Source organism: Phyllobates terribilis, unplaced genomic scaffold (genome assembly GCF_046119375.1).
Source record: "Phyllobates terribilis strain yellow unplaced genomic scaffold, ASM4611937v1 Scaffold_170__1_contigs__length_4071412, whole genome shotgun sequence".
NCBI lineage: Eukaryota > Metazoa > Chordata > Amphibia > Anura > Dendrobatidae > Phyllobates > Phyllobates terribilis.
In genome coordinates this window covers 751,997-777,585 of record NW_027362930.1, presented here as the reverse complement: position 1 = coordinate 777,585, position 25,589 = coordinate 751,997, and the positions used below count along the sequence as shown (strand labels likewise).

At 47.9% G+C, this 25,589-nt stretch overlaps 9 non-coding genes and 2 pseudogenes across 9 annotated transcripts; all 11 read left to right on the top strand.

Moving 5' to 3' along the window:
• The first annotated feature begins 388 nt into the window (after positions 1-388).
• LOC141211998 (U2 spliceosomal RNA) lies at positions 389-579 on the top strand. The gene has a single exon (XR_012281819.1). It is a non-coding gene; the product is annotated as a U2 spliceosomal RNA (small nuclear RNA).
• A 1,115-nt stretch (positions 580-1,694) lies between these two features.
• On the top strand, positions 1,695-1,885 carry LOC141211997 (U2 spliceosomal RNA). The gene has a single exon (XR_012281818.1). It is a non-coding gene; the product is annotated as a U2 spliceosomal RNA (small nuclear RNA).
• A 1,115-nt stretch (positions 1,886-3,000) lies between these two features.
• LOC141211996 (U2 spliceosomal RNA) lies at positions 3,001-3,191 on the top strand. Its single transcript, XR_012281817.1, has one exon. It is a non-coding gene; the product is annotated as a U2 spliceosomal RNA (small nuclear RNA).
• A 1,115-nt stretch (positions 3,192-4,306) lies between these two features.
• On the top strand, positions 4,307-4,497 carry LOC141211995 (U2 spliceosomal RNA). The gene has a single exon (XR_012281816.1). It is a non-coding gene; the product is annotated as a U2 spliceosomal RNA (small nuclear RNA).
• Positions 4,498-5,612: 1,115 nt separating this feature from the next.
• Positions 5,613-5,803, top strand: LOC141211994 (U2 spliceosomal RNA). Its single transcript, XR_012281815.1, has one exon. It is a non-coding gene; the product is annotated as a U2 spliceosomal RNA (small nuclear RNA).
• Positions 5,804-6,918: 1,115 nt separating this feature from the next.
• On the top strand, positions 6,919-6,996 carry LOC141211820 (U2 spliceosomal RNA; annotated as a pseudogene).
• Positions 6,997-12,560: 5,564 nt separating this feature from the next.
• Positions 12,561-12,753, top strand: LOC141211607 (U2 spliceosomal RNA). Its single transcript, XR_012281576.1, has one exon. It is a non-coding gene; the product is annotated as a U2 spliceosomal RNA (small nuclear RNA).
• Positions 12,754-21,249: 8,496 nt separating this feature from the next.
• On the top strand, positions 21,250-21,426 carry LOC141211673 (U2 spliceosomal RNA; annotated as a pseudogene).
• Positions 21,427-22,541: 1,115 nt separating this feature from the next.
• LOC141211993 (U2 spliceosomal RNA) lies at positions 22,542-22,732 on the top strand. Its single transcript, XR_012281814.1, has one exon. It is a non-coding gene; the product is annotated as a U2 spliceosomal RNA (small nuclear RNA).
• Positions 22,733-23,847: 1,115 nt separating this feature from the next.
• LOC141211991 (U2 spliceosomal RNA) lies at positions 23,848-24,038 on the top strand. Its single transcript, XR_012281812.1, has one exon. It is a non-coding gene; the product is annotated as a U2 spliceosomal RNA (small nuclear RNA).
• A 1,115-nt stretch (positions 24,039-25,153) lies between these two features.
• On the top strand, positions 25,154-25,344 carry LOC141211990 (U2 spliceosomal RNA). Its single transcript, XR_012281811.1, has one exon. It is a non-coding gene; the product is annotated as a U2 spliceosomal RNA (small nuclear RNA).
• Positions 25,345-25,589: the final 245 nt, after the last annotated feature.

Genomic DNA, 25,589 nt, shown 5'->3' with positions numbered 1-25,589 from the left:
ATACCTGTGCACAGCAGCAGCCACCTTCAGTCTGCTGCTGGACAGCCAGCAGCAGCAGCAGCAGGAGAGGTATGTAATCAGGAGCCCTCCTGCTAAGGGTAGACAGCTGCTCGTTCCACCCCACCCCCCGCCTTAATTGGTTCTCCTCCCTTCCAACGGTGTTGAGGCGGGTGGGAACAGCAGGGGGTGAAGGTGCTGTGTTTAAAGAGGTGGAGTTATGCAGATCTAAAACGCGTGGATTGCAGCAGCAGCAAGCCGAAAAGTGCAGGCATGTAAGGGATCTAGAGGTTGACAACATGTCTTCTTAACGGGAGTCCAGGAGCTCATCTCCACAAATGGACTTTTCAGGATCCTTGGGTGGCTCCGTAGTTTGAAACCAATTCTGGTTATCGCTTCTCGGCCTTTTGGCTAAGATCAAGTGTAGTATCTGTTCTTATCAGTTTAATATCTGATACGTCCCCTATCTGGGGACCATATATTAAATGGATTTTTAGAACAGGGAGATGGAAAAAGAGCTTGCTCTGTCCACTCCACGCATTGACCTGGTATTGCAGTATCTCCAGGACCGGTGCACCCCTTCTTTAATGCAGTTTCTAAAATCAGAAAGAATTGAATTCAATGTTTTTTGTTCATTTTGCTTGTTTGTCGGATTTTGGGATGGACTCTTTGGCTTTGCTTTTCTTCTCCTCATTGGATTTTTCATGTTCAAAGTTGCAGAAGCCAGATTACAAGCTCATTTTGGTTCAACTTCAGCAACTGTGCATTGCATTGCCATGTAATGTGATGCAATGCTATCTTTCTAGCTCTCCCTTTTTACTTCCTTTTGGATAAACAGACATATTAGGCAAGCATTTTGGAGCTTTCACCTAAATAACTACAGGTGGTGAGATAAGCTGCACAATATAATTGACCTTTCAGTATATTGTTGCACACACACCATCTATTTAGCAAATGCCCTTGTTATCAACAGCAGCCTTTTAAACTCACCTGAGCTAACAGGTATGTGCGCTGGTTACTCTGCTGCGCTTAAAATTTCTTTTTTGGTTTGCTACAATGCCTTTTCTGAAACGTTGTCTCCTTCTGCTGGAACACTGACTTCTTTCATTTAATGCCTGCAGACTACAAAAGAGAACCCAACCCAAAAAGTTTGGTTGATTAGTCTGTGGCATTCTGTTAAACTGTTGCTTATGGCGGTCTCTGTGAGCTTCTCAGCGACATTCAGCCAGCCAGGTATCCTGCCTGCAGTAGATGGAATGTGGCAATGGAACGCTGGCTGCGCGTGTCATAATAGGCTCTGAGCCTTTATATACCTGTGCACAGCAGCAGCCACCTTCAGTCTGCTGCTGGACAGCCAGCAGCAGCAGCAGCAGGAGAGGTATGTAATCAGGAGCCCTCCTGCTAAGGGTAGACAGCTGCTCGTTCCACCCCACCCCCCGCCTTAATTGGTTCTCCTCCCTTCCAACGGTGTTGAGGCGGGTGGGAACAGCAGGGGGTGAAGGTGCTGTGTTTAAAGAGGTGGAGTTATGCAGATCTAAAACGCGTGGATTGCAGCAGCAGCAAGCCGAAAAGTGCAGGCATGTAAGGGATCTAGAGGTTGACAACATGTCTTCTTAACGGGAGTCCAGGAGCTCATCTCCACAAATGGACTTTTCAGGATCCTTGGGTGGCTCCGTAGTTTGAAACCAATTCTGGTTATCGCTTCTCGGCCTTTTGGCTAAGATCAAGTGTAGTATCTGTTCTTATCAGTTTAATATCTGATACGTCCCCTATCTGGGGACCATATATTAAATGGATTTTTAGAACAGGGAGATGGAAAAAGAGCTTGCTCTGTCCACTCCACGCATTGACCTGGTATTGCAGTATCTCCAGGACCGGTGCACCCCTTCTTTAATGCAGTTTCTAAAATCAGAAAGAATTGAATTCAATGTTTTTTGTTCATTTTGCTTGTTTGTCGGATTTTGGGATGGACTCTTTGGCTTTGCTTTTCTTCTCCTCATTGGATTTTTCATGTTCAAAGTTGCAGAAGCCAGATTACAAGCTCATTTTGGTTCAACTTCAGCAACTGTGCATTGCATTGCCATGTAATGTGATGCAATGCTATCTTTCTAGCTCTCCCTTTTTACTTCCTTTTGGATAAACAGACATATTAGGCAAGCATTTTGGAGCTTTCACCTAAATAACTACAGGTGGTGAGATAAGCTGCACAATATAATTGACCTTTCAGTATATTGTTGCACACACACCATCTATTTAGCAAATGCCCTTGTTATCAACAGCAGCCTTTTAAACTCACCTGAGCTAACAGGTATGTGCGCTGGTTACTCTGCTGCGCTTAAAATTTCTTTTTTGGTTTGCTACAATGCCTTTTCTGAAACGTTGTCTCCTTCTGCTGGAACACTGACTTCTTTCATTTAATGCCTGCAGACTATAAAAGAGAACCCAACCCAAAAAGTTTGGTTGATTAGTCTGTGGCATTCTGTTAAGCTGTTGCTTATGGCGGTCTCTGTGAGCTTCTCAGCGACATTCAGCCAGCCAGGTATCCTGCCTGCAGTAGATGGAATGTGGCAATGGAACGCTGGCTGCGCGTGTCATAATAGGCTCTGAGCCTTTATATACCTGTGCACAGCAGCAGCCACCTTCAGTCTGCTGCTGGACAGCCAGCAGCAGCAGCAGCAGGAGAGGTATGTAATCAGGAGCCCTCCTGCTAAGGGTAGACAGCTGCTCGTTCCACCCCACCCCCCGCCTTAATTGGTTCTCCTCCCTTCCAACGGTGTTGAGGCGGGTGGGAACAGCAGGGGGTGAAGGTGCTGTGTTTAAAGAGGTGGAGTTATGCAGATCTAAAACGCGTGGATTGCAGCAGCAGCAAGCCGAAAAGTGCAGGCATGTAAGGGATCTAGAGGTTGACAACATGTCTTCTTAACGGGAGTCCAGGAGCTCATCTCCACAAATGGACTTTTCAGGATCCTTGGGTGGCTCCGTAGTTTGAAACCAATTCTGGTTATCGCTTCTCGGCCTTTTGGCTAAGATCAAGTGTAGTATCTGTTCTTATCAGTTTAATATCTGATACGTCCCCTATCTGGGGACCATATATTAAATGGATTTTTAGAACAGGGAGATGGAAAAAGAGCTTGCTCTGTCCACTCCACGCATTGACCTGGTATTGCAGTATCTCCAGGACCGGTGCACCCCTTCTTTAATGCAGTTTCTAAAATCAGAAAGAATTGAATTCAATGTTTTTTGTTCATTTTGCTTGTTTGTCGGATTTTGGGATGGACTCTTTGGCTTTGCTTTTCTTCTCCTCATTGGATTTTTCATGTTCAAAGTTGCAGAAGCCAGATTACAAGCTCATTTTGGTTCAACTTCAGCAACTGTGCATTGCATTGCCATGTAATGTGATGCAATGCTATCTTTCTAGCTCTCCCTTTTTACTTCCTTTTGGATAAACAGACATATTAGGCAAGCATTTTGGAGCTTTCACCTAAATAACTACAGGTGGTGAGATAAGCTGCACAATATAATTGACCTTTCAGTATATTGTTGCACACACACCATCTATTTAGCAAATGCCCTTGTTATCAACAGCAGCCTTTTAAACTCACCTGAGCTAACAGGTATGTGCGCTGGTTACTCTGCTGCGCTTAAAATTTCTTTTTTGGTTTGCTACAATGCCTTTTCTGAAACGTTGTCTCCTTCTGCTGGAACACTGACTTCTTTCATTTAATGCCTGCAGACTACAAAAGAGAACCCAACCCAAAAAGTTTGGTTGATTAGTCTGTGGCATTCTGTTAAACTGTTGCTTATGGCGGTCTCTGTGAGCTTCTCAGCGACATTCAGCCAGCCAGGTATCCTGCCTGCAGTAGATGGAATGTGGCAATGGAACGCTGGCTGCGCGTGTCATAATAGGCTCTGAGCCTTTATATACCTGTGCACAGCAGCAGCCACCTTCAGTCTGCTGCTGGACAGCCAGCAGCAGCAGCAGCAGGAGAGGTATGTAATCAGGAGCCCTCCTGCTAAAGGTAGACAGCTGCTCGTTCAACCCCCCCCCCCGCCTTAATTGGTTCTCCTCCCTTCCAACGGTGTTGAGGCGGGTGGGAACAGCAGGGGGTGAAGGTGCTGTGTTTAAAGAGGTGGAGTTATGCAGATCTAAAACGCGTGGATTGCTGCAGCAGCAAGCCGAAAAGTGCAGGCATGTAAGGGATCTAGAGGTTGACAACATGTCTTCTTAACGGGAGTCCAGGAGCTCATCTCCACAAATGGACTTTTCAGGATCCTTGGGTGGCTCCGTAGTTTGAAACCAATTCTGGTTATCGCTTCTCGGCCTTTTGGCTAAGATCAAGTGTAGTATCTGTTCTTATCAGTTTAATATCTGATACGTCCCCTATCTGGGGACCATATATTAAATGGATTTTTAGAACAGGGAGATGGAAAAAGAGCTTGCTCTGTCCACTCCACGCATTGACCTGGTATTGCAGTATCTCCAGGACCGGTGCACCCCTTCTTTAATGCAGTTTCTAAAATCAGAAAGAATTGAATTCAATGTTTTTTGTTCATTTTGCTTGTTTGTCGGATTTTGGGATGGACTCTTTGGCTTTGCTTTTCTTCTCCTCATTGGATTTTTCATGTTCAAAGTTGCAGAAGCCAGATTACAAGCTCATTTTGGTTCAACTTCAGCAACTGTGCATTGCATTGCCATGTAATGTGATGCAATGCTATCTTTCTAGCTCTCCCTTTTTACTTCCTTTTGGATAAACAGACATATTAGGCAAGCATTTTGGAGCTTTCACCTAAATAACTACAGGTGGTGAGATAAGCTGCACAATATAATTGACCTTTCAGTATATTGTTGCACACACACCATCTATTTAGCAAATGCCCTTGTTATCAACAGCAGCCTTTTAAACTCACCTGAGCTAACAGGTATGTGCGCTGGTTACTCTGCTGCGCTTAAAATTTCTTTTTTGGTTTGCTACAATGCCTTTTCTGAAACGTTGTCTCCTTCTGCTGGAACACTGACTTCTTTCATTTAATGCCTGCAGACTATAAAAGAGAACCCAACCCAAAAAGTTTGGTTGATTAGTCTGTGGCATTCTGTTAAGCTGTTGCTTATGGCGGTCTCTGTGAGCTTCTCAGCGACATTCAGCCAGCCAGGTATCCTGCCTGCAGTAGATGGAATGTGGCAATGGAACGCTGGCTGCGCGTGTCATAATAGGCTCTGAGCCTTTATATACCTGTGCACAGCAGCAGCCACCTTCAGTCTGCTGCTGGACAGCCAGCAGCAGCAGCAGCAGGAGAGGTATGTAATCAGGAGCCCTCCTGCTAAGGGTAGACAGCTGCTCGTTCCACCCCACCCCCCGCCTTAATTGGTTCTCCTCCCTTCCAACGGTGTTGAGGCGGGTGGGAACAGCAGGGGGTGAAGGTGCTGTGTTTAAAGAGGTGGAGTTATGCAGATCTAAAACGCGTGGATTGCAGCAGCAGCAAGCCGAAAAGTGCAGGCATGTAAGGGATCTAGAGGTTGACAACATGTCTTCTTAACGGGAGTCCAGGAGCTCATCTCCACAAATGGACTTTTCAGGATCCTTGGGTGGCTCCGTAGTTTGAAACCAATTCTGGTTATCGCTTCTCGGCCTTTTGGCTAAGATCAAGTGTAGTATCTGTTCTTATCAGTTTAATATCTGATACGTCCCCTATCTGGGGACCATATATTAAATGGATTTTTAGAACAGGGAGATGGAAAAAGAGCTTGCTCTGTCCACTCCACGCATTGACCTGGTATTGCAGTATCTCCAGGACCGGTGCACCCCTTCTTTAATGCAGTTTCTAAAATCAGAAAGAATTGAATTCAATGTTTTTTGTTCATTTTGCTTGTTTGTCGGATTTTGGGATGGACTCTTTGGCTTTGCTTTTCTTCTCCTCATTGGATTTTTCATGTTCAAAGTTGCAGAAGCCAGATTACAAGCTCATTTTGGTTCAACTTCAGCAACTGTGCATTGCATTGCCATGTAATGTGATGCAATGCTATCTTTCTAGCTCTCCCTTTTTACTTCCTTTTGGATAAACAGACATATTAGGCAAGCATTTTGGAGCTTTCACCTAAATAACTACAGGTGGTGAGATAAGCTGCACAATATAATTGACCTTTCAGTATATTGTTGCACACACACCATCTATTTAGCAAATGCCCTTGTTATCAACAGCAGCCTTTTAAACTCACCTGAGCTAACAGGTATGTGCGCTGGTTACTCTGCTGCGCTTAAAATTTCTTTTTTGGTTTGCTACAATGCCTTTTCTGAAACGTTGTCTCCTTCTGCTGGAACACTGACTTCTTTCATTTAATGCCTGCAGACTATAAAAGAGAACCCAACCCAAAAAGTTTGGTTGATTAGTCTGTGGCATTCTGTTAAACTGTTGCTTATGGCGGTCTCTGTGAGCTTCTCAGCGACATTCAGCCAGCCAGGTATCCTGCCTGCAGTAGATGGAATGTGGCAATGGAACGCTGGCTGCGCGTGTCATAATAGGCTCTGAGCCTTTATATACCTGTGCACAGCAGCAGCCACCTTCAGTCTGCTGCTGGACAGCCAGCAGCAGCAGCAGCAGGAGAGGTATGTAATCAGGAGCCCTCCTGCTAAGGGTAGACAGCTGCTCGTTCCACCCCACCCCCCGCCTTAATTGGTTCTCCTCCCTTCCAACGGTGTTGAGGCGGGTGGGAACAGCAGGGGGTGAAGGTGCTGTGTTTAAAGAGGTGGAGTTATGCAGATCTAAAACGCGTGGATTGCAGCAGCAGCAAGCCGAAAAGTGCAGGCATGTAAGGGATCTAGAGGTTGACAACATGTCTTCTTAACGGGAGTCCAGGAGCTCATCTCCACAAATGGACTTTTCAGGATCCTTGGGTGGCTCCGTAGTTTGAAACCAATTCTGGTTATCGCTTCTCGGCCTTTTGGCTAAGATCAAGTGTAGTATCTGTTCTTTTAAGAACACAAGAGCTACGATCTACACTTGACGAGAGCGATCGAACTCGGAAGGAGAAGAGCTTCGGAGCCCAGCTGACATCAGAGAACGAAGGCGGATATCGGTGGGAGGAAGAAGCTCTAAAGAATCCAGAAGAAGACGAAGACTCGGAGAAGAATCGGGCTGTCCTGTGGAATCTTCGAGGAAGAAAATCATCGAGACAAAGACCTTTCGGGGAATTTGTCCAGAACACGACGGGAGAAGAATCTGCATAGCTCCACCCATTCCGGGAAGAGTTCCAGATCCAGCTCCAAGAAGTAACTGCAGGAGGAAAGCCATGGCAAGCGCTGCGAGGAAGGCCGAAAAGAAGAGCCTGGAGCTGGGGACAGCCAGGAGGGCCCAGCCAGGAGCCGATTCTGACCCCAAGGACTCTGCCTCCACGACTGGCCAGCAGAAGGGACCCCAGAAGCCCCGCCACGAAGCTCCAGCCCTGGAGCCATGGATGCGGCAGACGGTGGCCCTGAAACTGAAGGAAGTGGATGGGAGGGTGCCGGACATGTCCTCGGACGTGTTCTGCCAGAAGATGCTGCTGGATCGAGGCTTCTCCAGGTCGGACACCCTCAGCATCCAGACCTTCTTGACGGGGATCTTCTTCGTCACCTTCGCCACTGTGAACACCTGCAGGAGGTTCTGGGAAATGGTAAGCGCAAAAGGACCAGATAATTCTTTCTCTGCCTTTACAGGTAGCTGCCCTATCCAGAGGGATGAAAGGAGGATCACGGTCTCCATGCGCAACCCGCACACCCCAGGCCAAGACATCTGTACCTTCCTGAGACGCTTCTGTTTGGTTGTGAAGGAACCCTCTCACATCCTGAATGGACTCGGCTTCTGGACAGGTAAGTGGTCGGTGACCGTTAGACTTCACAGGGACCTGGCGTACTCAGACGGACTTCGGCACCTGCCCCCGACATTCTCCCTGGGCAACTCCTACGGCCTCATCTATTACCCGGACATGCCGCGGAACTGCAGGAGATGCGGCAAGAACGGCCACGAGATGAAGGACTGCAAGGAGGATGCCTGCAGGATTTGTCGAGTGACGGGACACAGCTCGAAGGACTGCCCGAAGAAGACGTCCTGCAACCTGTGTGGGCTGGCGGCTCATCTGTACAAGGATTGCCCCAGGCGTGAGAGATCCTGGGCATCGGTGGTTGCGACGACCCCAGCTACGGAGGACAAGGCCCCGACGACCAGGCCTGTGAAGGTCAAGGACGCGACGACCAAGGCCCCAGCGGCCAAGGCCGAGACGACCAAGGCCAAAGCGGTCAAGGAGTCGGTGGCCAAAGCCCCAGCGACGGTCCCAGCAGCTCCGAAGCAGAAGAAAAAGTCAAAGGAGGGTAAGAGTTCTGTCACCCCTCTCTCGATCCCTCCCCCTGCCACCCCCGTCCAATCCCCCCCCACCCCGGCCACCCCTGCTGAGGATTCCACTTCCTCTTCCTCCTTCCCCTACTCCTCAGCAGGTGTCCTTTCCCCTGCCCCGGCAGCCACTCTCCCTCCCCAGACCATGGTAGCGGTGGAATTAACCTTTCCTCCACCCGCCGCTATCTATTCCGAGGAGGATTTTCCCCTTCTTGTCTCCCCAGTTCCAACCCGGGGAAAGAGGAAGGTGGAGGACAGCCCTGCTACTGAATCCTCCAAAAAGAAGATTCTGGATTTCGTAGGCGAAAAGGAGGATACCCTCCCTGAGCCAGAAGAGATGGAGCACATGGTTGAGACCCTGGTGGCCGAGCCAGAAGAGGAGGAACTGGTGGTCGCCGAGATTGAGGCCGCGCTGCTTGACCAGATGGAGGAAGAGGGCCTGCTGGTGATCCCGTCACCAGCAGTCAACACCGACGAGGGACCACCCGACCGGAGTGGTAACTAAGGTGTATTGCCTGCGCTAACTTTTTCTTTTTTCCCTACATGATGGCTAATATTAACTTATTTTCCATTAATGTCAGGAGCATCAAGGACAAGTTCAGACGTCAGACTATTTATGCCTTCCTTACTTCCCAGTTGTGTGATGTTTATATGTTGCAGGAATGTTCCCTTCCCTCCTCTAGGTCCTTCAAACATCTGGCCAGGGAGTGGTCCCACCGTCCATCCTACTGGTCCGGTGGGGGTGACTGCAAGTCTGCGGGGGTCGCAATTCTGATCAGGGGGGGCGCATTCACGCTTGAGTCCGTCCAGGAGCTCATCTGCGGCAGGGCTCTTGTTGTAGATGGCAACTGGGCGGGAGAACCTGTCAGGTTCATCAACGTGTATGCGTCCCCACTGAAGAATGAGCGTTTGGAGCTTTTCCAGACCCTGCAGCTTCAGCTTGCCACCACCAGGACCTTAGTGATGGCCGGGGATTTCAACTGCCCCATCGAGGAGGACGGTCGTAGTTCTGGCACATCTGCCAAGTTGGACATCACGTCCAAGCTGCTCATCGAGATGGTAACCGAGGCCTCTCTTCAGGACGTGGTGGGCTCCATGGGGAGAGGCTCCACGAACTATTCGTGGAGCCGACCCGATGGCTCACTCCGCTCCAGGATTGACTTTGTGTTCACCTCTCGGGCAGTCAGGCAGAGTAGGCACTCGATGGTCTCCTGCTTCTTCTCCGACCACAGAGCCATTCACTTACAAGGTGTCCTCGGCGACGGTTTTCCGTCCGGCCCCGGCTCCTGGAAGCTGAATTGTGCTCTGCTGGCTCAGGATGAAGTCGTGGAGGAGCTGAGAGCAGCCTACGCAATGTGGCAGTCCTACAAGGGTAGCTTCCAAACAGTCTCTGATTGGTGGGAATATGTTAAACTTGAGTTTCGCTGTTTCTTTCAGGCCAAGGGTCGACAACAGGCGTGTGAGAAGAGGAGGGACTTCAGAGGGCTGCAGCGCGAGCTGCGGTCGCTGCAGGACCTTCTTCACTGCGGCTGGGACGTGAGGGAGGAGCTGGAGGAGACCAAGAAGAGCCTGAAAAGGCACTTTGAGGAGGAGTCCAAGCGAATCATCTTCCGTTCCAAAGTGGAGAATCTGGAGAAGGGTGAGAAATGTAACTCATTCTTTTTCAGGAAACTTCATGCCGGTCACACGCCCCTGAACGAGCTGCGAGACGAGAGCGGAAACATGCGACGTGGGAAGGAGGACGTGATGAGGGTCGTCAGCGACTTCTACAGCGAACTCTACTCCCACAAGACTACCGACCCCGACGCTGCTGATAAGTTCCTGTCAGGTATCACTAACCATCTTGATCCTGCAGGCACGGCAGCCTTGGACAAACCTCTGATGGTGGGCGAATTGCTCTCTGCCGCTAAATCCTTTAGGACCGGCAGGACCCCGGGCAGTGATGGTCTTCCAGCGGAGCTCTATGTAGCGCTGGGAGACCTCATCTGTCCGGACCTGTTGGACCTGTACGAGGAGATGGTGGTGGAGGGTAGAATGCCTCCATCTTTGAGGGAAGGAATGGTCACGATCCTGTACAAGCGGAAGGGAGAGAGGTGCGACCTGAGGAATTGGCGTCCCATCACTCTGCTCAACGTGGACTACAAGATCCTGGCCAAGACGATGGCGACACGACTTAAGACGGTCATCGGACGGATCATCCACCCGGACCAGACCTGCGGCATCCCTGGACGTCGCATCGCAGACAGCCTCGCTCTCGTGCGGGACACGGTCGAGTACATCAAGGTCCGCCGCGCACACGCGGCCCTGGTCTCCTTGGATCAGGAGAAGGCCTTCGACCGGGTTTCCCACGAGTTCATGGGCCGAGCTCTGCACCGGTTAGGTTTGGGTAACATGTTTTGTTCGTATGTCCGTCTGATGTATTTTGATATCCACAGCTCGGTGTTGGTGAACAGCTGGAAGACTGACCCCTTCCCTGTCCTCTCTGGGGTCAGACAAGGCTGCCCTCTATCACCTCTTCTTTTTGTTTGTGTTATAGAACTCTTCGCAGAGGCTATCCGGCAGAATGGAGAGATCAGAGGGATCACCGCACCGGGTCCGGGACGACACGAGGTCAAGTGCTCGCTCTACATGGACGACGTCACCGTCTTCTGCGCTGATCGTGGTTCAGTCGACGCCCTCGTACAGACGTGTGAGAGGTTCGGCCGGGCTTCAGGGGCCAAAGTCAACTGCAGGAAGTCGGAAGCCATGCTCTTCGGGGATTGGCAGCCGGCCTCCTCCGCCCCCTTCCCCTTCAACATTCAACCGGATTTCCTCAAGGTGCTGGGAGTCTGGTTCGGGAAGGAAGGAGCGGCCCTCAAGTCCTGGCAAGAACGCTTGGCCAAGGTGAAGCAACGGATCGGACTCTGGAGCCTCAGACACCTCACTTGTGAGGGTAAGGCACTCGTCCTGCGTAATGAGGTCCTGCCCGTCTTGCAGTACACGGCGCAGGCCTGGCCCCCACACGTCACTGTGTGCAGGGCCATTACCAGGACAGTGTTTCACTTTGTCTGGGGATCCAAGATGGACAGAGTCAGGCGGGCCGTCATGTACAAGGAGCCTCGCAAGGGTGGGAAGGGCGTTCCAGATATCCCCACCCTCCTGCGATCCTCTTTTGTGTGTGATTGTGTCCGCCGGACTTTGCAAGTCAAGAATGGCTCCGCGGGCAGGTCCATGTCTCGCTTCTTCCTGCTTCCTCTTTGGAGGCGACTCGGCTGGGACAAGTGGGACAGCTCCTTCCCCTACAACTGGACGACGCCATGGTTCTACGGAGACGTCGTTCGATTTGTGGGGGAGCATCAACTGGAGGGACTCAAGCCCGACTTGTGGAAGCCCAAAACTATCCACAAGCTAATCAGAGCCAAGGATGACGTGGAGAACATCACAGGACTTCACCAGGACACGCTGGAGACTGTGTGGACAAATGTGTCGTCTGACAGGCTGACCAACGGGCACAAGGACTTGTCGTGGATGGCGATTCAGGGCGGACTGCCCGTCCGGTCATTCATGCATGCCCGGAACCTGTGCAAGACCCGGTACTGCCCAAGGTGCCCCTTCGTGGAGGAAACATCTTTGCACACTTTTTGGGACTGCGGATTTGCACAGCGCCTATTGACTGCACTTGAGGACGACCTGAGGAACTCTGTCCCCAGGGCGAGCCTATCGCACCATTCTGTGCTTTACGGACTCTTCCCTGGGGTTCATACCGTCGGAGCCATCCAGGAGGCTTGGCGCCTTATGAACTGCTTCAAGGATGCCGTTTGGGTCGCCAGGAACCGGCTCATCTTGAGGAGGGAGAGGATGTCCATCCAGGACTGCCGCAGGCTGATCCACAGCCTGCTCAGAGACTATTCCATCATGGACGGTCCGGAGGACGAGGACGAGGACTAAACCCCTCCTCCCCCTCTCCCCTTATGTGTCTTGTCTTTCAATAAAGCTTCGGGCCTGTGATTTTCCCCTCCCCATCCCCTTTTTCCCAATCCCCATCCCTTATCACGGTTCGTCGTACTGTATTGATTGACATGCTTTTTCTTTCAGATTGAGTGTTTTGTGTAGCATAGGGGTGTGATGTGTCTAGTTAGTGCGTCGTATCCTCATGCTATGTAAATATGATGTAGAATTCTGTGTGTACTGGGCTGCGGCACTGTACACTGTCTGTTAACTTATTTTTTGTGCTAATAAAAGATATATTCAATCAAAAAATCTGTTCTTATCAGTTTAATATCTGATACGTCCCCTATCTGGGGACCATATATTAAATGGATTTTTAGAACAGGGAGATGGAAAAAGAGCTTGCTCTGTCCACTCCACGCATTGACCTGGTATTGCAGTATCTCCAGGACTAGTGCACCCCTTCTTTAGTGCAGTTTCTAAAATCAGAAAGAATTGAATTCAATGTTTTTTGTTCATTTTGCTTGTTTGTCGGATTTTGGGATGGACTCTTTGGCTTTGCTTTTCTTCTCCTCATTGGATTTTTCATGTTCAAAGTTGCAGAAGCCAGATTACAAGCTCATTTTGGTTCAACTTCAGCAACTGTGCATTGCATTGCCATGTAATGTGATGCAATGCTATCTTTCTAGCTCTCCCTTTTTACTTCCTTTTGGATAAACAGACATATTAGGCAAGCATTTTGGAGCTTTCACCTAAATAACTACAGGTGGTGAGATAAGCTGCACAATATAATTGACCTTTCAGTATATTGTTGCACACACACCATCTATTTAGCAAATGCCCTTGTTATCAACAGCAGCCTTTTAAACTCACCTGAGCTAACAGGTATGTGCGCTGGTTACTCTGCTGCGCTTAAAATTTCTTTTTTGGTTTGCTACAATGCCTTTTCTGAAACGTTGTCTCCTTCTGCTGGAACACTGACTTCTTTCATTTAATGCCTGCAGACTATAAAAGAGAACCCAACCCAAAAAGTTTGGTTGATTACAGGGCCGGCTCCAGGTTTTTCTGGGCCCCGGGCGAAAGAGTCTCAGTGGGCCCCTTTAACACATACCACGATTCATGATGCAGAGATAAAGCGGAGAAATATATATATATATATATATATATATATATATAGTACAATGCAAAGATTTAACTTCTTACATTACATGAGTGATATCTATTGTAAATTCCACAATAGTTCAGAAACCGGTGAATCGCTACACACAGAATACTGGCCCCCATATAAGGCTCCATACGGAATACTGGCCCCCATATAAGGCCCCATGCGGAATACTGGCCCCCATATAAGGCTCCATACGGAATACTGGCCCCCATATAAGGCTCCATACGGAATACTGGCCCACATATAAGGCTCCATACGGAATACTGGCCCCCATATAAGGCTCCATACGGAATACTGGCCCCCATATAAGGCTCCATACGGAATACTGGCCCCCATATAACGCTTCATACGGAATACTGGCCCCCATATAAGGCTCCATACGGAATACTGGCCCCCATATAAGGCTCCATACGGAATACTGGCCCCCATATAAGGCTCCATACGGAATACTGGCCCCCATGTAAGGCCCCATATGGAATACTGGCCCCCATGTAAGGCTCCATACGGAATACTGGCCCCCATATAAGGCCCCATACGGAATACTGGCCCCCATATAAGGCCCCATACGGAATACTGGCCTCCATATAAGGCTCCATACGGAATACTGGCCCCCCATATAAGGCTCCATACGGAATACTGGCCCCCATATAAGGCTCCATACGGAATACTGGCCCCCATATAAGGCTCCATACGGAATACTGGCCCCCATATTATGCCCCATACGGAATACTGGCCCCCATATTATGCCCCATACGGAATACTGGCCCCCATATAAGGCTCCATACGGAATACTGGCCCCCATATAAGGCTCCATACGGAATACTGGCCTCCATATAAGGCTCCATACGGAATACTGGCACCCATATAAGGCTCCATACGGAATACTGGCCCCCATATAACGCTCCATACAGGATACTGGTCCCCTTATAAAGCTCCATACAGGATACTGGCCCCCATATAACGCTCCATACAGGATACCGGTCCCCTTATAACGCTCCATACAGGATACCGGTCCCCTTATAACTCTCCATACAGGATACTGGCCCCCATATAATGCTGCATGCAGGCTGTTACCCCCCACATAATGCCCCATACAGGCTGTCCCCCCCTTATAATGCTCCATGCAGGCTGTTACCCCCGACATAATGCCCCATACAGGCTCCCCCCTTTTAATGCTCCATGCAGGCTGTTACCCCCCACATAATGCCCCATACAGGTTGCCCCCCCTTATAATGCTCCATGCAGGCTGTTCGCCCCCACATAATGCACTATGCAGGCTGCCCCCCCTTTATAATGCCCCATGCAGGCTGTTCCCCACCTTATAATGCCCCATGCAGGATGTCACCCCCCCCTCTATATAATGCCCCATGCAGGATGCCCCCCCCTCTTTATAATGCCCCATGCAGGATGCCCCCCCCCCTTATAATGCTCCATGCAGGCTGTTCCCCCCCACATAATGCCCCATACAGGCCCCCCCCCCTTATAATGCTCCATGCAGGCTGTTCCCCCCCACATAATGCCCCATACAGGCCCCCCCCTTTTAATGCTCCATGCAGGCTGTTACCCCCCCCCCACATAATGCCCCATACAGGCTGCCCCCCCCTTATAATGCTCCATGCAGGCTGTTCCCCACCTTATAATGCCCCATGCAGGATGTCCCCCCCCTTCTCTTTATACTGCCCCATGCAGGATGCCCCCCCCCCCCTTCTCTTTATACTGCCCCATGCCTCCATACATTAAAAAAAAAAAAAATCAAATACTCACCTCCCTTCTCCTCACCTGCTACCTGCTGCCCGCTGCCTGCTGCCCGCTGCTGCAGCGTTGTCGGTGTCTTCCCGCTCAGCGCTCCCTGTGACGGCTCAGGGGAGGGCGCGGTGTAAAGACGTCACCGCGCCCTCTGACCTGAGACGTCACAGGGAGCGCGCACCAGGAAGACAGCTGATCTGCGGAGGCACGGGGAGAGGTAAGTATCCGGCTGCCGGGGCCCTGAGCAAGCGGCGGAGAAGGGCGGGCGCTGACACCGCTCTCCTCCGCCCATAGCCCAGCGCGGTGCGCGACCGCCAGTGGGCCCCTCTGCCTGCTCAGGGCCCCGGCATTTGCCCGGGTGCGCCGGGTGCTGACGCCGGCCTTGGTTGATTAGTCTGTGGCATTCTGTTAAACTGTTGCTTATGGCGGTCTCTGTGAGCTTCTCAGCGACATTCAGCCAGCCAGGTATCCTGCCTGCAGTAGATGGAATGTGGCAATGGAACGCTGGCTGCGCGTGTCATAATAGGCTCTGAGCCTTTATATACCTGTGCACAGCAGCAGCCACCTTCAGTCTGCTGCTGGACAGCCAGCAGCAGCAGCAGCAGGAGAGGTATGTAATCAGGAGCCCTCCTGCTAAGGGTAGACAGCTGCTCGTTCCACCCCACCCCCCGCCTTAATTGGTTCTCCTCCCTTCCAACGGTGTTGAGGCGGGTGGGAACAGCAGGGGGTGAAGGTGCTGTGTTTAAAGAGGTGGAGTTATGCAGATCTAAAACGCGTGGATTGCAGCAGCAGCAAGCCGAAAAGTGCAGGCATGTAAGGGATCTAGAGGTTGACAACATGTCTTCTTAACGGGAGTCCAGGAGCTCATCTCCACAAATGGACTTTTCAGGATCCTTGGGTGGCTCCGTAGTTTGAAACCAATTCTGGTTATCGCTTCTCGGCCTTTTGGCTAAGATCAAGTGCAGTATGCCTGGTCTGGTCATTTAAAGGCTAGTACAGCTATGCTGTACTAAAAGGAGTGGTGGAGAGAGAAGGCGAACCTGGAAAGGATGGGAGTAGTTGTCCACTTCGCAGGGACCGGGGATGCCCGGGTCCGTAATGGTTTCAGGATCGAGGTCGCGCAGGAGAAGAGAATGCATTTTTCACTGGGATACCTGGTCAATATGGTGCTTTATGACATACTGAAGGTAAAGAAGGAGGAGATCGTATGCCTGCAGGAATTCAGGAGAGAGGGACGGTATTTGCTTGTTTTTTCTTCTGTTGGTGCATGCCAGAACCTGTACAGAGCCCTCAGGGAAAATGCTGACAATGACTTGCTTTCAGGACTTACTTTCACAGTCCTTTATTCTAGAGGGGACATACCCTTAGTGGTTTTCATGCATAATCCCTTTGTCCCCCTGGAAGAAATAGCAGATTTCCTTAAAAGACATTGTTCCTATGTACAGTATGCCCACAGAGTAGTTAGCATGGAGTCTGGACTGTGGACTGGGAAGCACAAGTTCTTTGTCCGTTTTGGGATAGACCCTCAGGGCCCTGGGGGTTTCCACTATCCCCCTTTAAATTTCAGCATTGGCAGGAATAATGGATATTTATTTTTCCCTGAAGCCCCCTTTTACTGCCGCAAATGTAACTCCTATGGCCACATGCAGGAGAACTGCCCTGAAGCAATGCTCTGCAGAAAATGTAATCTACCTGGGCACCGTGCAAAGGACTGCCCCAACCCTGTTGTATGTAATGGCTGTGGGGAGTCTGGACATGTGTACAGGTATTGCAGGGCACGCACTGGTGGAGCCAGGCTGTATGCCCAGGTTGCCTCTGCCAGCCCTGTAATGCCTGGTAGCAATGCTCTGCAGCAGAGCCGACCTCATGGAGCTGACTCCATTGTCAGCGAAGAGTTACTTGCCTCCTCAGCTGCAGGTAATCAGCTGCCCTCAGGCAATCAGCTGCTGAATCTCACACCTGTGAGTGCTGCCGTCCCTGTGACTCAGAGCGCTCCAGCAGCAGCCTCTGTATCTGCAGTGAGAGCGGGAGGCGGAGCTATGGAGCCAGTGACGTCGGAGGGGGCGGAGCTAGACATGGAGCTCAGCGAGCAGCTCCCAGTACTTGTGTCTGCCTGTGGTGAAGGAGATATGGAGGAGGCACTGAGCAGAACGCCCCATGTCTCCTGGGACAAGCTGCAGGCAGATGATGAGGAGGAGCAGAGTGTCAGTGCCAGTGGCACTAAGTGTGAAATAAAGGAGCAGGGGGATTTCACAGCAGCAGCAAGGTCCTCTGAAGAGACCAGGGGGAATGCTGTGAAGAAACCCCGCCTCGCTTATCATTATGCAGATGAGGGCAGTGAAAGTCCCATGAGTGAGCGGGCTTATCCAGACTTGGTTTTCTCCCCTGATTGCGATTTTTTAGAGGGGGTTCCTGCCCTCACCTGTTACCAGTCCGGCTGCCAGCCCCCAGAAGGACAAGGCTGATACAGAAATGGGGGACATGTAGAAATCTCCATAAGAAATTTCTGATATGGCTTCCAAAGCTTCACTTAATGTCCTATCCTTAAATGTGAGGCAGATGAAATCTAAAGGACGCAGGTGTACTGTGCTCAGGTATATCAGATCATTGGGAGCAGACATTTACTGCCTGCAGGAGTGCGGATTATCAGAAGTGCCGGACGATCAGGACTGGCCTCATGGACAGCACATCTGGTCTGGGTCTAATGTAAATAAGAACGATGGTGTGGGGATCCTGCTGGGGAACGCAGAGTGCAGCATGGACAGCTACACAGTGGTGGACGTGGGGAGGTGCATTATTGCCATAGTGAAATATAGGGGGTGGCGGGTAAGAATAGTTAACATCTATAGTCCTACCGGAAAAGAGGAGCGTCTTGCTCTCTTGGAAAAGGTTCAGTTATTTTTGCCAGGAAAGATTCCTACCATTTTTGTTGGTGACTTTAATTATGTTACGGATGAAACCGGTGATGTAACCGGGAAAAAATTATCCCATTTAATTTCAGATTTTTCTTTTTCAGATGCCGCTACTTTAAGGTCGGACAATCCACCACCTACATATAGGGCGGACAGAGGGGGGATCGAATCACGTATTGACAGGATGCTTTTCTCCAAAAATCTGGAGTGCATTAGTTTTAAGCAGTGTGCGGTCCCCTTCTCGGACCACGAGTGTTTGAGGGGTATGTTCAGACAGAAAGGGAGCTTTGTGCATGGGAGGGGTGTATGGAAGCTGAATGTGAGGTTGCTAGAGGATGAAAGAGTGATGAGTGAGTTTAAAAAGAAGTATGAAAGGTGGGGATACTATAAAAACAGGTTTGCATGTGTGTTAGAATGGTGGGATTGGGTGAAGCAAGAAATCCAAAAATTTTTCAGAAAATGGGGCTACAAGAAAGCCGCCATATATAGAAATAAATTCAAAGAATTAAATATGAGGATTGAATGGTTGAAAAAATGCAGTATGTCTGGGATTGATGTGAGTGATTTGTTAGTGGAAGCAAAGAATGAGTTAAAACGTGTGATTGAGAAAAAGGGGAAAGAAATAATGTACAGAACCAAAATAGAACACCTGGAAAAAAACGAAAAATGTACCAGATACTTTTTCAAAAAAATGAATGGGAAAAAAATGGATATGGATGAATTACTGGATGAGAATGATGTGAGTATAACTGGAGAGGGTGTGATTGAGGAGGTGAATGGTTTCTATAGTAGACTGTATGGGGATAAATGGATTGATTCTGGTTTGATGGGTGAAGTGTTAGGTAGCTTGGAAGATAAATTGGATAATGATGAATGTGAGAACTTGTGTGAGGATGTGATTCTGGATGAAGTGAGAAAGGTGGTGTTCAGTGCTCAGAAAAACAAAACACCAGGTAAAGATGGTATACCAGTAGAGTTGTATGTGAAAGCGTGGGAGTGCATGGGTGCGGATCTGACGCAAGTATGTAAGTATATGTGGGAGAATGGAGAACTGTGTGAATCTATGAAAGAAGGTGTGGTTGTGTTAATCTATAAAAAAGGTGAAAAGAAAAAACTGGGGAATTGGAGGCCAATAACGCTTCTAAATTCCGACTACAAGGTGTATAGCAAGATTTTAGCAAACCGTATGCGTGAAGTGATTGGGAAGGTTGTCAAGGATGATCAAGTGTGTGCTGTGCCTGGGAGATGTATAAGTGATAATCTGTTGTTGTTGAGAGATGTGCTGGGAGACTGTAGAGATAGAAAGCAGAAGTGTATGTTGTTGGCTTTAGATTTTGAGAAGGCGTTTGATAGAGTGTCGCATGTGTTTATGTCTGAAGTGTTAGAAAAAATGGGTTTCCCTAAGAAGTTCCTAGATGGTGTGAGATGTTTGTATGATGATGTGACGAGTGAAGTTTTAGTGAATGGTTGGTTGTGTGATAAATTCCTGATTAAATCAGGTGTTAGACAGGGGTGCCCTCTCTCCCCTGTTTTGTTTGTTAGTGTGATTGAACCTTTGTTATGTATGATTAGGAGAGAGAAAGCGATAAGAGGAATGCTAATACCTGGGAGTAAAGGAATGAATGTCAAGGTGCTGGGATATATGGATGATGTGGTGATTGTGAGTGAGAGTATTGCGTCTATGAGTAGAGTGAAGTTATTATTGGATTTTTTCTGTGGTGCGTCTGCTTTTAGGGTAAACTGGGATAAATGTTGTTTTAAGTGTTTTGGTGATAGTAGGATTAAGATGGATGGTGTGACATGTATGGAAGGGTCGATTAAAGTCTTGGGTATATTGCTGAATGATGATCTGAAGGGTACTGAAAGTTGGGATGAGTGTGGGTTACGGATAGAGAAGAAACTGAATTTTTGGCGAATGCGTGAGTTGACATTGAATGGAAAGGTACTTATAATTAAGGCAGTAATACTTCCAATATTACTTTATGTTGCTGGGGTCTTTCCGTCTCCATACAAAAAAATAAAAAGAGTACAAAAATTAATTTTTACTTTTTTTTGGGGGAGTAAAATGGAAAAATTAAAGAGAGAATATTTATACAAAACATATCAGAATGGTGGTCTGAATTTTCCTGATATTGAAATATTCCTGAGCCTTAATTATATTAAAACGGTGGTAGTGCTAATGGGTAAAAAGAACAAAGGTGCATATATGTTGCGATATATGGCTGGATGGATGTTGTATGGGTTATGCTGGGTGAAAAAAGATGGAAGTGTGCCTGTGGCTTTTAAATGTCCTGTGTGGTATGAGGTGATTGAAAGGTTTGTTAGAAAGAATGATTTGCTGGCTGTGTCTATGTGTGAGTTTGAGAAACCAAAAGCGGTGATGGGAAAAATGAGAGCAAATGAGATTGAATGTAATATTAATGATTTAAGATTTAATGAAGTGGCGGATGCATGGGAAAAATTGGGTACGCATGGTATGTCGAATAAACAGAAGGATGTGGTGTGGATGGCTTTGCATGATATACTGCCTGTGAGAGATGTGCAAAAGAGAAGAGATTTGATCAGAACGAATGTATGTCCAAGAGAAGGGTGTGGAGCGAGTGAGACTGTGAGACATGTGATGTGGGATTGTGATTATGCATATAGTGTGTGGAAAGGTGTGGGTGGTCTATGTAAGGAATTAGCAGGTGTGAGTTATATTAACTGGAGAGTGGCTATGTTTGGTATTGGTGCATGTGGAAAGGTGAATGAAAGGATTTTGTGGTTAATAATGGTGTGTGTCATGGAAAGCCTTTGGGATGTGAGAAACCTGGCTTTGTTCAAAAGAAAAACTGTACCTATTAATGACTGTATTCGGTTAATTCTATCTAGGTTGTACCTTATATATAAATGGAACAAGAGTAGAGGTGGTGGATTGGACGCTGAGGGCATTTGGAAGGTCATGAAATGGCGTCATCTGGTAAAGTACCAGTAATTTTATGTACCTTCATGAGAGTAATATAGCACAAATATACTAACTCTGATTTTGGAAACATAAATTTATAAAAAGAATAAAGATTAACCATGATGATGAGTTATAGTTGAGCAACTATTTGAAGGTTTTGGCGGACTTTCATACTGTTGTTTACAACAACCTGAATGGTTTTAAAAAAAAAAAAAAAATCTGTTCTTATCAGTTTAATATCTGATACGTCCCCTATCTGGGGACCATATATTAAATGGATTTTTAGAACAGGGAGATGGAAAAAGAGCTTGCTCTGTCCACTCCACGCATTGACCTGGTATTGCAGTATCTCCAGGACCGGTGCACCCCTTCTTTAATGCAGTTTCTAAAATCAGAAAGAATTGAATTCAATGTTTTTTGTTCATTTTGCTTGTTTGTCGGATTTTGGGATGGACTCTTTGGCTTTGCTTTTCTTCTCCTCATTGGATTTTTCATGTTCAAAGTTGCAGAAGCCAGATTACAAGCTCATTTTGGTTCAACTTCAGCAACTGTGCATTGCATTGCCATGTAATGTGATGCAATGCTATCTTTCTAGCTCTCCCTTTTTACTTCCTTTTGGATAAACAGACATATTAGGCAAGCATTTTGGAGCTTTCACCTAAATAACTACAGGTGGTGAGATAAGCTGCACAATATAATTGACCTTTCAGTATATTGTTGCACACACACCATCTATTTAGCAAATGCCCTTGTTATCAACAGCAGCCTTTTAAACTCACCTGAGCTAACAGGTATGTGCGCTGGTTACTCTGCTGCGCTTAAAATTTCTTTTTTGGTTTGCTACAATGCCTTTTCTGAAACGTTGTCTCCTTCTGCTGGAACACTGACTTCTTTCATTTAATGCCTGCAGACTATAAAAGAGAACCCAACCCAAAAAGTTTGGTTGATTAGTCTGTGGCATTCTGTTAAACTGTTGCTTATGGCGGTCTCTGTGAGCTTCTCAGCGACATTCAGCCAGCCAGGTATCCTGCCTGCAGTAGATGGAATGTGGCAATGGAACGCTGGCTGCGCGTGTCATAATAGGCTCTGAGCCTTTATATACCTGTGCACAGCAGCAGCCACCTTCAGTCTGCTGCTGGACAGCCAGCAGCAGCAGCAGCAGGAGAGGTATGTAATCAGGAGCCCTCCTGCTAAGGGTAGACAGCTGCTCGTTCCACCCCACCCCCCGCCTTAATTGGTTCTCCTCCCTTCCAACGGTGTTGAGGCGGGTGGGAACAGCAGGGGGTGAAGGTGCTGTGTTTAAAGAGGTGGAGTTATGCAGATCTAAAACGCGTGGATTGCAGCAGCAGCAAGCCGAAAAGTGCAGGCATGTAAGGGATCTAGAGGTTGACAACATGTCTTCTTAACGGGAGTCCAGGAGCTCATCTCCACAAATGGACTTTTCAGGATCCTTGGGTGGCTCCGTAGTTTGAAACCAATTCTGGTTATCGCTTCTCGGCCTTTTGGCTAAGATCAAGTGTAGTATCTGTTCTTATCAGTTTAATATCTGATACGTCCCCTATCTGGGGACCATATATTAAATGGATTTTTAGAACAGGGAGATGGAAAAAGAGCTTGCTCTGTCCACTCCACGCATTGACCTGGTATTGCAGTATCTCCAGGACCGGTGCACCCCTTCTTTAATGCAGTTTCTAAAATCAGAAAGAATTGAATTCAATGTTTTTTGTTCATTTTGCTTGTTTGTCGGATTTTGGGATGGACTCTTTGGCTTTGCTTTTCTTCTCCTCATTGGATTTTTCATGTTCAAAGTTGCAGAAGCCAGATTACAAGCTCATTTTGGTTCAACTTCAGCAACTGTGCATTGCATTGCCATGTAATGTGATGCAATGCTATCTTTCTAGCTCTCCCTTTTTACTTCCTTTTGGATAAACAGACATATTAGGCAAGCATTTTGGAGCTTTCACCTAAATAACTACAGGTGGTGAGATAAGCTGCACAATATAATTGACCTTTCAGTATATTGTTGCACACACACCATCTATTTAGCAAATGTCCTTGTTATCAACAGCAGCCTTTTAAACTCACCTGAGCTAACAGGTATGTGCGCTGGTTACTCTGCTGCGCTTAAAATTTCTTTTTTGGTTTGCTACAATGCCTTTTCTGAAACGTTGTCTCCTTCTGCTGGAACACTGACTTCTTTCATTTAATGCCTGCAGACTACAAAAGAGAACCCAACCCAAAAAGTTTGGTTGATTAGTCTGTGGCATTCTGTTAAACTGTTGCTTATGGCAGTCTCTGTGAGCTTCTCAGCGACATTCAGCCAGCCAGGTATCCTGCCTGCAGTAGATGGAATGTGGCAATGGAACGCTGGCTGCGCGTGTCATAATAGGCTCTGAGCCTTTATATACCTGTGCACAGCAGCAGCCACCTTCAGTCTGCTGCTGGACAGCCAGCAGCAGCAGCAGCAGGAGAGGTATGTAATCAGGAGCCCTCCTGCTAAGGGTAGACAGCTGCTCGTTCCACCCCACCCCCCGCCTTAATTGGTTCTCCTCCCTTCCAACGGTGTTGAGGCGGGTGGGAACAGCAGGGGGTGAAGGTGCTGTGTTTAAAGAGGTGGAGTTATGCAGATCTAAAACGCGTGGATTGCAGCAGCAGCAAGCCGAAAAGTGCAGGCATGTAAGGGATCTAGAGGTTGACAACATGTCTTCTTAACGGGAGTCCAGGAGCTCATCTCCACAAATGGACTTTTCAGGATCCTTGGGTGGCTCCGTAGTTTGAAACCAATTCTGGTTATCGCTTCTCGGCCTTTTGGCTAAGATCAAGTGTAGTATCTGTTCTTATCAGTTTAATATCTGATACGTCCCCTATCTGGGGACCATATATTAAATGGATTTTTAGAACAGGGAGATGGAAAAAGAGCTTGCTCTGTCCACTCCACGCATTGACCTGGTATTGCAGTATCTCCAGGACCGGTGCACCCCTTCTTTAATGCAGTTTCTAAAATCAGAAAGAATTGAATTCAATGTTTTTTGTTCATTTTGCTTGTTTGTCGGATTTTGGGATGGACTCTTTGGCTTTGCTTTTCTTCTCCTCATTGGATTTTTCATGTTCAAAGTTGCAGAAGCCAGATTACAAGCTCATTTTGGTTCAACTTCAGCAACTGTGCATTGCATTGCCATGTAATGTGATGCAATGCTATCTTTCTAGCTCTCCCTTTTTACTTCCTTTTGGATAAACAGACATATTAGGCAAGCATTTTGGAGCTTTCACCTAAATAACTACAGGTGGTGAGATAAGCTGCACAATATAATTGACCTTTCAGTATATTGTTGCACACACACCATCTATTTAGCAAATGCCCTTGTTATCAACAGCAGCCTTTTAAACTCACCTGAGCTAACAGGTATGTGCGCTGGTTACTCTGCTGCGCTTAAAATTTCTTTTTTGGTTTGCTACAATGCCTTTTCTGAAACGTTGTCTCCTTCTGCTGGAACACTGACTTCTTTCATTTAATGCCTGCAGACTATAAAAGAGAACCCAACCCAAAAAGTTTGGTTGATTAGTCTGTGGCATTCTGTTAAACTGTTGCTTATGGCGGTCTCTGTGAGCTTCTCAGCGACATTCAGCCAGCCAGGTATCCTGCCTGCAGTAGATGGAATGTGGCAATGGAACGCTGGCTGCGCGTGTCATAATAGGCTCTGAGCCTTTATATACCTGTGCACAGCAGCAGCCACCTTCAGTCTGCTGCTGGACAGCCAGCAGCAGCAGCAGCAGGAGAGGTATGTAATCAGGAGCCCTCCTGCTAAGGGTAGACAGCTGCTCGTTCCACCCCACCCCCCGCCTTAATTGGTTCTCCTCCCTTCCAACGGTGTTGAGGCGGGTGGGAACAGCAGGGGGTGAAGGTGCTGTGTTTAAAGAGGTGGAGTTATGCAGATCTAAAACGCGTGGATTGCAGCAGCAGCAAGCCGAAAAGTGCAGGCATGTAAGGGATCTAGAGGTTGACAACATGTCTTCTTAACGGGAGTCCAGGAGCTCATCTCCACAAATGGACTTTTCAGGATCCTTGGGTGGCTCCGTAGTTTGAAACCAATTCTGGTTATCGCTTCTCGGCCTTTTGGCTAAGATCAAGTGTAGTATCTGTTCTTATCAGTTTAATATCTGATACGTCCCCTATCTGGGGACCATATATTAAATGGATTTTTAGAACAGGGAGATGGAAAAAGAGCTTGCTCTGTCCACTCCACGCATTGACCTGGTATTGCAGTATCTCCAGGACCGGTGCACCCCTTCTTTAATGCAGTTTCTAAAATCAGAAAGAATTGAATTCAATGTTTTTTGTTCATTTTGCTTGTTTGTCGGATTTTGGGATGGACTCTTTGGCTTTGCTTTTCTTCTCCTCATTGGATTTTTCATGTTCAAAGTTGCAGAAGCCAGATTACAAGCTCATTTTGGTTCAACTTCAGCAACTGTGCATTGCATTGCCATGTAATGTGATGCAATGCTATCTTTCTAGCTCTCCCTTTTTACTTCCTTT